The sequence below is a fragment of the Oratosquilla oratoria genome, chromosome 9 (assembly GCF_046742065.1).
Source record: "Oratosquilla oratoria isolate Oo_2021 chromosome 9, ASM4674206v1, whole genome shotgun sequence".
NCBI classification, from domain to species: Eukaryota; Metazoa; Arthropoda; class Malacostraca; order Stomatopoda; family Squillidae; genus Oratosquilla; species Oratosquilla oratoria.
This window is the reverse complement of record NC_134785.1, coordinates 34,939,868-34,948,827: the sequence shown is the minus strand read 5'-3', so window position 1 is coordinate 34,948,827 and position 8,960 is coordinate 34,939,868.

Genomic DNA, 8,960 nt, shown 5'->3' with positions numbered 1-8,960 from the left:
TGTGTGTGTAAGTGTACCTGTGTGTGTGTGTGTGTGGCTTTTTGTGTCTATTTAAACCAAATTAATTTTTGCATCAAGAGATGAATTTGTTAACAAGTATATATAAAGTACATACCAATTAATTCATTCGGATAAAATCTCTTTTTATTCTATTAATATCTTCACAGACTATTTTCACTCGACCTAAAATACAAAGATTGATTATAGGCAAGTTTTGGGAATTTAGCAATAATCTATACGTAACATTCATAGACATTGAAAAAATTCTAGTGGAGAAATATGAAGTAAACAGCAGCCTATGTAACAGGTACTAAAGATAAAAATAACGTATATATAACATATTAACCGTTTGCAAGAATCATGGACTGTTTAATTTTATATAAGAGGGAGTTCAACAAGACAGATTGTTCTCACCCTATCCTATTACATAGACATTAGACATTAAACTCCCTTTCGGTAATGAAGAAACTAGAATAGGAGAGTTCCGTTTATTTTGATCACTATCTGTGATCTTCTTCAGCAGATTGAATACAGAATTAAAAAGTCTATCTATATATATATAGTATATATATATATATATACATATATATATATATATATATATAATATTTATTTATATGTATATATATATATATATTTACAAAGATGTTGAGGTAATTATGTAGGAACCAGGGGAGGACTCAATTCTCGTGGCCGACACTACCCGGGGGACATTATTGGATTTTGGCCACCGTTAGTATGTATGATAACAGACTATTAACTGCTAAGGTGGTCATGCTGTCTTGTTGACCATTAACCATTTGATATGGCATAATTAGGAAACATATTTCATCAATGAAGATTCAATGATTTTTCTTCTTGAAAACTACATTTCATGCATCGTCAAATCTATCCGGTGTTCCTTATTGGCAATGTACTGAAAATATCTCGGGTCCATTTTTTGCTGAAATTTATTATGCTCTTTTTTCCCTAGTAGTCATATATATGCATATTTATATATATATATTTATATATATGTATATATATATACATATATATATATATATTTAACAGAAATACATACATATTATGTTTGCATGTAAACACTCACACACACACACCAAAATATATATATATATATATATTATTTTTTTATAAAACATTTTTTTTTTTTATAAATTTATATATATATATATATGTATAATTATATTATATATACAGACATGACAAAATTGAATAGGACACTAAGAAATATGCATTTCTGTTCTTGTTTATTGGCTTAATGTTATTCAGTTATACCTTATATGTTATATTTACCTTGATTTATGTTTCGGGATTCCATACAAGATTAATGAACGCATGCCACGAAACCACAGGAGCAGTTGACCTATCTGGAATTTCAGCGAGGTCATATTGTGGGTCAAACATGAAGGTGGTCTTAGTCAGACGCACAACATCTGAAAATGTGTTAATACTAATTTCTACTGTTAATAGAGTGATCCATACAATTCAAACAGAGATGGCAACAACGCCACAAAAAACCTCATTCAGGTCGTCCCGGTCACCCATAAAAGAACCATGCTTCTGGTCAAAAGAAATGTCGAAGAGGATCCACATTGCAAGGCTTCTGAATATATCAGCAAAGGCATGATTTCAGTCCCAGAACAGCTGTCAGGTTTTTTTCCACAAGCTGGGTTACCATGGCAGAGCTGCAAGAAGGAAACCACTCCTTCGGCCAGCTAATAGCAAGCGTGATGGACATGGATTGGGCTGTTGAGATGGTGGAGAGACCTGTGGCCTTTTGGAGCACTGCCATTTTCTCTGATGATTCACGCGTTCGCATTATTTTCTGACAGTGGTAGAGTGTGGGTATGGAGGACTCTGTAGTCAAGAGTTTGAACTTCTAAAGACTGCAGCCCAACAAACGAAACATGGGGCATTTCAATAATGGTGTAGGGTGCAATTTGGAGTGATGTTCGATCAGAGGCTTGTGGAGTGTCAAGAAAAACATCAATTCAGGCAAATATGTTTCTATATTAAAGGAAGGACTCATTCCAATATTCTCCAGTGGTAAAATGAGTAAAAATATATTTTTATTTCTGGAGGATGCAGCTCCTTGTCACACTTGCTCTAAGCAACACAAAACTGATTGAGCGAAAATGGGATCTGAAATCTTCCATGGGCCAAGTCAGTCCGCGGACTAGGAACCCTATTGAACACCTCTGGGACATATTAGACCGACATCCTTCACAAACGCACAGAAGAATCCATCTTCAAAGCCCGAACTCTTAGGATAACTATGAGAAACATGGCAAGAACATCCCTCAAGATTATATTCGTGAAACTATTCACTAGCATGCCTAGAAAGGTCCTTGCATTGAAAAAATCAGAGGGGATGTTCCAACCAAAGTCATTAGTTGTTCACATTGTGACCATTTATAAGCAATTTAGTTAGTGTCAATTGCTTGTTTAATAATTAAAACGATTTCTCTCGGTGTCTATTCAATTCTGTCATGTTTGTATATATATATATACATATATCTATATATATATATATATTTATGTATATATATATGTATGTATATTATATATGTATATAATTTTATATATATGAGTTTTTTATATATGTATATAATATTATATATCGCAAAAATAATCACAATAACGCGTGACGAAAAAATATTGCAGAAACCACAGGGAAAGTAAAGTTGGAATACTTAACGTTTTCGTCTATTACGACATCCTCAGAGAACAAGAAAGAAAAAATAGAACACAATATTTATACAGAAGTAAGGAAAACTGGTGAGAGGTTATAGTCACATAAAACCTTCGAACATGTATACATACATACACATTCAAGGTACACATGGAAATGTTAATGGGTAATAATAATAAACTGTACATACACATTTCATATACACATGGAAATAAAGAAAGGTAATAGTACAAAAAAAAGAAGAAAAAAAAAAAAAGAGCAAAATCATGTGGCCGGAAAGGGTCCATAGGACATTTGGTACAACTAGGAAACTTGGTACTGAACTATCCTATGATTATAAGATTGTGTTAACCAAAACACAGAATAATATTATTCAAATTGTACAAAAAAAACAACACAATATTGAACAGAAATAAGAATACTGAAAAGGTGATAGCCAATTAAAAACGTCCGGAGGTAATACTGTCATACATACTCATATACATATAGAAATATTAATGGTAACAATAAATGGAATACAGGACACATTCAAATTTACACATAGAAATAATAAATAAAAATAATAAAATAAAAAAGAACATAAACTATGTGGCCGGAAAGGTCCACAGGACATTTGGTACAAGTAGGAAATTTGGTACTGTTTTTTACAGTATCCTTATTAATTATAAAATTGTCTAGTTTAAATAAACCTTAACTCAAGTTAATATTATTATCAAAATTGTTCTTTATGAAAACGGATTCAATGATGTTCCTATCTAATGCTGAATTACAATCAACAATTTTCTTAACGTTGTCCCAGTCAATGTTGTGGTTTGTGTCCCTAACATGGGACAAAAACTCCACTGGGACATTTGGCCCGTCCTTATATACTGTTACTGTGTTGTTTCATTCTAATATCTAATTCTTTACCTGTTTGGCCAATATAACAGGAGCTACAGTTTTTATCGGGGGATACTATAAACACATCCTACATTATGACAAGGGGAATTTTTAATAATGGAGTTCTTTGATGGTACTGTTTTTGAAAATAACATTAATATTAAACTCCTTAAGGATTGGAGGGGAAGTCTCACAAGATTATCATGAAAGGGAATTACTAACAGATTTTTCTTTCTGAAACTCCCACAAAAAGAAATACATGGGTGGCTAAGCTGGTAATCTTAGCAGTGAAATTCAACACTTCCTCTTCGTCCAATCCATCTGTCTGACATAGATGCATCCAGATAAGCTCTTATGTTGCCATGGAAGTGGAAAAGAGCGCCATCCTGCTGGAAAAAACACTCTTCTTCTCCAAAATGTGCGTGTGTGCGTGTTTTGCGTGTGTGTGTGCGTGTTGTGCGTGTGTGTGTGTGTGTTGTGTGTGTGTGTGATGTGAGTGTGATGTTGTGTGTGTGTGTGTGTGTGTGTGGTGTGTGTGTGTTGTGTGTGTGTGTGTGTGTGTGTGTGTGTGTGTGTGTGTGTGTTGTGTGTGTTGGTGTGCTTGTACGTGCTGGTGCGTGTGTGTGAGTGTGCGTGTGTGTGTGTGTGTGGGTGTGTGGGTGTGTGTGTGTTGTGTATCTACCTAGTTTTTACTAGGTTTTACCTAGTTGTATTTCACGGGAAGGAGAGCTACGCTCGTGGGTTCCCGTCTACATATCTCAATTTATCTAAACTATTTTCAAATTGGATGGGGTGGTGCGAGGAGGCTGAATGCTAGGGTAGTGAGTCAGGGATTGGAGATGGTTAAAAGAAAACGGAGAAAAGTTGGAGGTGAGCCAGCTGTTGTTTGCGGACGGACATCTGCGCTTGTGGCAGGGTCAGAGGAGGGATTGAGGAAGCTGGTTGGGCAGAGTTTGGGAGAGTCTGTGATAGAAGAAAGCTAAAGATAAATGGTGGTAAAAGTAAGGTGATGAGATGTACAAGGGGTGAAAGTGGCAGAATAGAATGGAAGTGAACATTAAGGGGGAGCGGACTGGAGGAAGTGGATAGTTTTTAGATACTTGGGTTGCAAGGGTAGCAGGAAAAGGTGGAGTCAAGGTAGAGGTTGAATGTAGATTGAGAGAAGCGAGTAAATGCATGAATGGTTAAAAGAGTGTAATGAGGAATAGAAATTTGGGAATGGATGCGAAGAGAGGACTGTATGAAGGAGTGAGTGTGCCATCACGCTCAGTATGGGGCAGAAACGTGGAACAGAAGTGAAAGAAGAGAGAAGGAGTTGGAATGTGTTTGAGATGAGGTGTCTGAGAAGTATGGTGGGGGTGTACGAGGCTAGATGTAGATTGAGAATTTGAGGAGGTGAGGAGGAGAACTGGTGTGAAAAAGGATTTGGGAGATAAGGGGGGATGAAAGTATATTAGGATGGTTTGGGACACCTGGATAGATTGAGTGAGTAAGACGAGGTGAATAAGAGTTAGGGAAGGCAGAGGTGAGGGAGTTGAAAATGAGGGGACGTCTAGGGTGGAGGGTGGGGATTGGGGGGAATGGGGGCTGGGGGGATGAGGGGATGGGCGGGTGAGGAGGTTGGGTGTGGACGGAGGACAGAGGTGAGAGTGAGTTGGGGGGGTGTGTGGGTGTCGGGGGGGGGGGCTGTGTGTGGTTGGGGCGGGGTAGGGGGGGGGGGGGTGGGTGGGGGGGAGGGGGAAGGGTGGTGGGGGAGGGGGGTTGGGGGTGTGTGGGTGGGGGAGGGGGGGGTGGGGGGGGGGGGCGAGGTGTTTGGGGGTGTGAAGAGTTGGTGGGGGGGGTTGGAGGGGTGGGTGTGTGGTGGAGGGGGTGGGGGTGTGCTGGCAGGTTTGGGTGTGGGATGGGGGGGAGTGTGGGGGTGGGGAGTGTTATGGGGGCTTGTGGGGGTTGCGGGTTGGTGATGATGTGGATGTGTGGGGCTGGGGGAGGGGGGGTGGGCAGGGGCTAGGGTGGTGGAGAAGTGGTGGAGGGAGTGGGGGTGGGGGGGTGGTGGTGGGGGACTGGGTGTTGGATAGGTGTAAGGGGAGTGGTTGGGTAGGGTGGGCGCGTGGGAGGGGGGGGGGTGGGGCGTGGGGGGGTGTACTTCATTGTGGTGGGGTTTGTGAAGGAGGTAGGAATCGTTGGGTGTGGTTTTTTAGGGGATGATAGCTGTATTCAGTGGTAGTGTATCGGTTTCTTTTGGTTGTAGGCTGTTAATTACGTAGTGTTTCTTGGCAGTGATGGAGTCGTTGGGGTTTGTCTTAGCTGTTTTGAGATGGCTTTTTCTATGTCTTTTTTTAGTTGTTTTGGCGCTAGGGGTTTCCGATGTTACTTAGTTGTGTGCATTATTAGTTTATATATGGTGCTGTAACGTGGGGGGATGTGCGTTTTGGTTATTCTTTGGGTATACTTATGTATTTAGTTTTGTTCGTTGTTCGTTTGTTTCTTTCGCTGGTTTAGTATGTGTGTAGTAAATTTTGACGCAGCCCGAAGGGATTTCTCCCCGTCCTCGCCTTATATGCAAAGGGGGACGGAGATGGGGGGTCGCCGATTAAATGAAGCGGCATCGCTGTGGATGCATTTTGTCTTGCGAAACTGCTTCTGACCCAGGGCGGTGGGCTGGGTGCAGGGATGTCCCGTCATCCAGGAGGTGCTCTTTTGAGAGGAAGGTTGGGAGGGGTGTGATCTGTCTGTGGTTTTGTGCGCTATTATGTGTTTCTTTTTTTGTTTTGTTTCGTGGTTATTTGTTACGGTGTTTTTGTTTTCCTTCCTTTTGTTGTATTTTAGGGATGAAATGGGTGGGAGTGTTTTTTATGCCTTTCCCTTTTTGGCTACCTCCCTTGGAGGGGGAAAAAAGCCTTGGTATATGTATGTTATTGTGATTTTCAAAATTCATGTATTGTTCTTGCACACATTTATTTTTTCATCCAACTTGATCCAACAGTCTATTACTCTGTGATGAAAACTGTTCTTTGTCAGATCTCTTCTATAGCTGTCCTTCGTGATTTTACTTCCAAGTCCTCTTGTGTTTCCATAATCCCATTTTATCAGATTCTATCTATCAATAACTGCTAGGCCTTTCATGATTCTGTAAATAGCTATCAAATCTCCTCTCTCTCTTCTTTGCTCTAATGTCTGTAGTTCAAGTTTTGTTAGTCTTCTCATTATATGATAGTTTTGAGGAGTGTTGGTGCCAATTTTGTAATTGCTCTTTTGTATTCTTTCAAGTTTTTTTTATAATTTTTTTTGTACTTGGTGACCCATACTGTTGCTGCATATTCCAATTTTGGTTCTTATCAAGAGTAGGTTAGAATTTTTCTTCACCATTTCTTCATCCAGGTATGCAAATGCCACTTTGATTGCTCTTATCAAATCATAAGTTTCTCCAAAAAATTTTTAATTTATATGTTTCTCAGGTGACATTTTATTCATAAACAATGACTCCCAGGTCCTTCTCATTCTCTACTTTTTTTATTCCTTCTTCTCCCAAATTTATACGATCCTATTATTCTGTTTTTGCTTTTCCCAAATTCCATTATACTACACGTTTATATTGTTGAACTCCATCTCCCACTTCCTACTCCATTCCTGTACTTTGTTCAGATCATTCTGTAGTGGGGACTCACAATCTTCATCCGTTTTCACTTTTTTTCAACAGTTTTGCATCATCTGCAAAGAAGCTCATATAACTTTTAATTCCTTCATCCATGTCATTAATATATATAGCAAACATTATTGCGGGCCAGAAACGGTTCCTTGTGGGACACCGCCTTATTTACTTAATCCTATTCTGAGTGTTTATCTCTTATCACCACTCTCATTTTTCTTTCTTTCAAAAAGTTTTCCATCCATTTAAACAGTTTGCCCTGTATTCCTCCTTCAGTTTCTAATTTCTTAAGCAACTTTTTGTGTGGTCACTTTGTCAACAAGCCTTTTTCAAAGTCCAGAACTGCACAATCAGCCCATCCATCTCTTTCTTGTATTTTGTTCTATTAGCCTTGAATAGAAAACATAACAAAATTGGTGGACTCATGATCGTCCTTGTCTGAACCCATATTTGCCTTGTATTTAGCACGTTGTTTTTTTGCTAAATATTCTACCCATATACTTTCGGACAATTCTTTCATCAAATTTTTGCTATGGTACTTGTTAGAGAGACTGGTCTATAGTTGGTAGGGTTTTCCTTATTTCCCCCTTTATATATAGGTACTATATTTGCTCTTTTTCCAAATCTTCTGGGACTTTTCCTTCTTTCAAGGAACTTGTTATTATGCAATGTATTTTGTCTGCCAGTGCTTTCCTGCATTCTTTCAAAATCCAGTTTGCTATTTCTTCTGGTCCATGCGAATTTTCTAACATCTAGATTACTCAATTGTGTCAATATTTCATTATTTGTTTACTTCTATTTCTTTCATTGGGGGGACTTTCTCTTTCCATTTCGATCTCTTCAGGTTGTAGGTTCTCTCTAGTAAACACTGATTTAAAATGTTTGTTCATAATTTCTGCCATTTCTAATTTCCTCTGTATATTCAACTCCTCCTTTGCCTTAATTTTTCCAAATCTTGTTTGTTTTTCAGTTTTGTTGTTTACAAATCTATAAAATATGTTTTGGTTGATCTTTACACTTCTCTATGATATCTTTTTCATATTTTTCTCTTTTTCCTCTCTGCACGCTTGTACATATTCATTTCTATAACAAGTATATATTTTCCACTTTTCAGGTTCTTTTGTCCTTTCTCCACTTAGTCCAAGTTTTATCTCTTTTGTCTTTTACACGCCTCACAACTTTTGCTGTACCAACAATTTTTATATATTTCTTTGTGTGTGTGTGTGTGTGCTGTGTGTGTGTGTGTGGTGTGTGTGTGTGTGTGTGTGTGTGTGTGTGTGTGTGTGTGTGTGTGTGTGTGTGTGTGTGTGTGTGTGTGTGTGTGTGTGTGGGTGTGTGTGGTGTGTGTGTGTGTGTGTGTGTGTGTGTGTGTGAGTGTGTGTGTGTGTGTGTGTGTGTGTGTTTATTTGCTTATGGAACTTTGTGACCCCACAGACAACATGGCGTCCCAATGACTCTCTTCCTTGGCCACTGGGGTACATCTTCAAAACTAAAGTCCTCTAGACCATTCGTCGTATCCGTTTTCACAATCGGTTAGTGCCTTCGGTTCTTGAATGCCCAAAAACTGGGGGTTCAAGTCCACACTGGAAAGCAATTTACCATTAAAAACTAACAGTTAAGTTCCGATGCCCAGCAAATACATTCCCCAAGGATTACGCTGGAGAAATGGCGTCGTTGCATCAGCTAATTGATATTAAATAAATTGAAGGTATTTTACGCCTTACAATAGATGAATTACTT